The 3,976-nt window shown below is 33.3% G+C and overlaps 1 long non-coding RNA gene across 1 annotated transcript; it reads left to right on the top strand.

Moving 5' to 3' along the window:
- The first annotated feature begins 1,936 nt into the window (after positions 1-1,936).
- On the top strand, positions 1,937-3,430 carry LOC135206579 (uncharacterized). The gene is made up of 3 exons (XR_010312790.1): positions 1,937-2,102; positions 2,263-2,361; positions 3,259-3,430. It is a non-coding gene; the product is annotated as an uncharacterized LOC135206579 (long non-coding RNA).
- Positions 3,431-3,976: the final 546 nt, after the last annotated feature.

Below are 3,976 nucleotides of genomic sequence, written 5' to 3'. Positions count from 1 at the left end.
ATAAAAATAGAGCTGAAAAATTAAAGAAAAAAATAATTTTACTTTACAAAATAAATACATTTTACTTTACATTATATAAGCACGATGAAAGCCATTTCTTGAAACATGTTAGATTATCAAAAGAACAAAATCTTTAGTAAAGTTGCCAATATAAGCACATAAAAAGCCATTTCTTAAAATCAATTACATTACAAGAACAAAGTTAATATAGTAAAGCTTCTAATAACATCCAAGAAAAACTAAACTTGTTAAAAGAATCTTAACTCAATCAAACAAAAACTAAAAATTACTGACTTGACATAATTGTTTGGGTTTCAGTTTTGGAATTAGAAGCGCAAGTCCCACTCCTTTACATACGGTAAATAATTACCGTATGTCAAGAAGTGGCTCTTCCCCCCCGCGATGTGGGAGGATTAGCTTGCAAAAAGATTTTCGAGAAGAATCTGAAGTTAAAGATACTTCACCATTTACAATGATATAGTTACCATTCTCCTAGTGGGGTTATAGTTATGGGGTTGTAGTCATGAACTCTTCCGGTTGTAGTAGACTCGTCCTTTACCTCACAACACCTGAAAGATAAGAATTAAGACTTTAAGTAAATTAAAAGGAACATGTGGTTACAACTATAGAACAGGAAGTCGTAGACGGTATCATTACCGACAAAATAAATTTATGTGTATTGTAAACAAAACAGCAAAATAAGCAAAAATGTATATGAAACAAAGTCATGTACTCAGCCAATGAATGACCTCATAGGTCCCAGTGCTTGGCCTTTGGCCTAAATTCTATATTCAACTCGACTCATCAATACGTGATGGTAAAACATTACATCAAGGGAAATATCGTTTTCATTGTTCCTTTCTGTAGGTGTTTAAACGATCAACAGTATAAAAAACGAAACTAGGGTGAAAAAAAATTAAAATAAAATAAGACTGTCATTGTGGATGCATAGAAACTAATGTGTATATGGTATATTTCTGTCCCCTACTTAAAACAATTGTTGACTTGGCTTTTTTTTTTTACACAACAAAGAGAAATATTAACATTGAAACAGATTATTTGTAAAATGTACAGATAAAGAAATTTCGTTTTTGGTTTCTGGTAAATTTAAGTGAACTTTGATAAAATTCTGCATGTAATGTTGTATATTTTCTCTAATATGGATAGAAGATACTTATAATTGATAAGTAATGACAAGCAATTACTTAATTGGATAAAAAGTAGAGCGGTCAATACTTTCAATGTAAATAAAACAGAATCTAAACTTCTGTTCAAATAAGTATTCACGAGTCAATATGTTTGTAATTTAAAAACATATTCAGATGAATAGTAAAAACTGCAGCGTAGTAAATATACATTAATCACTAATCTAATATTTATATAAATAAATATATTCGTATGTATATACAATATTACAAATAGTAAGAATTGTAAATGTACATTTCCTTAATAAAAAAAAGTAACTAAGCATACTACGTCCGTCTTTTATGATATAGTGTGCACAATGAATATTCATTTAAGTATTATTCCGTTTATTATACTGTTGAGCGTTTACTTGTACAGAAAGGAACTATGAAAACGATATTTTCCTTTATGTAATGGCTTACTATCACGTACTAATATACAGTTAGAAAAGACAAAACTCCGACAAGCGTATCATATAAATTGTACATGCGTGGCAATGGTAATGTTTTGATTTACGAGCATTACATGAGCATTCAAAAGTCATTCCACTTTTGGAGATACGGTCACAGTAGTGATATATGACACGGAAGTATTATCAATGAAACCTTCAGTCACTTTGCGAGCTGTGACGATATAGTTTCAAGGGAAGAGCGGGTATCTGTTAACCAGTAGTTGGACGGTGATTGACACTTGCGCTTGTTTAGTTCAATTGTCTGAGCTTGCTGCTCACGCCTTAGTTAGTGGGACCAGCGTTGAGCTGCTGTGAGTTTACGTTGGGAATCTGTTGATCGTCTAGTGGAGTTTTATTCGTGTTCATGTTATCATGTTTTTCGGCGTCATTGAATCGTGTACTTCATTAACAATGGGATGTCCATATAGTGAGGATGTTCGTCGGGTTTCGTTAGCGGACGTTTTGGGTGAGTACATGACTGTTTCATGTGTCTTTCCTTGTGCACTGCAGTTTTTGTTTCAAATACACACCAGTTTATATTGTCAGCAGTGATAACGTCTACGACTTCCTGTTCTGTAGTTATAACTGCATGTCCTTTTACCTTTCTCAGGGTCTTGAATCTTTAGTCTTGCAGATCCAGTGAGGTGAAGCGCAAGTCAACCGCAACCGGACGAATTGAAGACTACAGCCCAACAAGGAAAATGGTAACTATACCATTGAAAATGGTGGGTATCTTTTAACTTCAGTTTCTTCTTAAATTTGACTTTGCAAGCTAATTCTCCCCCGTTAGGGGCGGAGCCCCTGATGTGGGGAGGAGCCACTTCTGACATACATTAATTGATTTACTGAATGTCAGGAGTGGGGGCTTGCACTAATTCTTCTTACTACAAAACTAAAGCCCAAGCAATTATGTTAAGTCTGGTAAGCAATTTTTTGTTTTTAAGGCTTTGAGTTAAGATTCGCTAGACAGGCTTAGTTTTTTGTTATTATAAGAGATTTTAAGAAATAGCTTTTAATGTGCCTGTATGATGTAAAGTAGAATGTGCTTTTCCTTTCGTAAAGTAAAATTTATATTTAAAGTAGTATATGGTTTTCCTTTCGTAAAGTAAAATTTATATTTAAAGTAGAATATGGTTTTCCTTTTGTAAAGTAGAATTTTATTTTTCAGTTTAGTCCTTATATATATATATATATATATATATAATATATATATATATATATATATATATATATATATATAATGTATAACAGAATCACGAAAGTTAGGAACGTGATAAATCCATAAATAAAGATAAATGCCACGAAGGAAAAATAAACGAAGGAGTCTGCGAGATCTTTCGGCTTAAAAGCCCTTTACTGAAGCAGTAACTGCTTCAGTAAAGGGCTTTTAAGCCGAAAGATCTCGCAGACTCCTTCGTTTATTTTTCCTTCGTGGCATTTATCTTTATATATATATATATATATATATTATATATATATATATATATATATATAATATATATATATATATATTACTGAATCCTATATGTAATACTTAGAGAATCCATTCAACTTAATATGCGTGGAGTTGACGTCTTACTTTGAACACCTTGCCTTGTCTGATGCTTAGTCTTTCATTGCAGATTGATGGTATCTGACGGAGTCGATAAATGGACCGACGCTTATTAACATACAAATAGCAGATATCTTTTGACCCTACATCATCGACTCTTTTTACCAGTTACGTGCTGTAATAAGGATTTCTGGAATAGAGGATTTCTGGAATTATAAGGATTTCTGGAGTTTCAAGGCTACTGCACACGCCGTAAATTTGTGGATTATTTCCTTTGGTAATAAAGTTGCGAATTTATGAAAATTATTTAACTTATGATTATATTCTTTTCATGTTATGGGTTTGATGGTAGAGTTGATAAAGTTACGCTTAAAAGGACTACGTATTTTGAAGACTTCGTCTTTATAAATTAGAGGCCAAAGCTGTTGGCCCTTTAAATTATATGATACAACTTTCAGACTAACGTTAGAGTTACAAGGGTATATAAGTGTCTTCTTGTGGCTAATTTTGATCAAGGACTGATTACAACGGTGCAGACTTTTACTTGGTTGTGGATTTTAAAATGACCTTTTTAAGATTATAGAGGGATTACCGTCCGTAAAGGCCTGTCCACACGACCGGGCCTGATCGGCGGACCTCCCTTTTATCAGGCACACTTGATGGGTAAACAGTCAAATTGCCCGATGGGTTTTGTAGCAAAATCACCATGGTGGTGCCCGATGGCTTGAGCTTCGACCCTGGCAAACTTTAACCATATGCATTTCTTTTACTGAGCCATTCTTTGCACC

This window comes from Macrobrachium nipponense, chromosome 31, assembly GCF_015104395.2.
Source record: "Macrobrachium nipponense isolate FS-2020 chromosome 31, ASM1510439v2, whole genome shotgun sequence".
NCBI lineage: Eukaryota > Metazoa > Arthropoda > Malacostraca > Decapoda > Palaemonidae > Macrobrachium > Macrobrachium nipponense.
The sequence above is the reverse complement of the archived record's forward strand: the minus strand, read 5'-3'. Positions and strand labels throughout refer to the sequence as shown.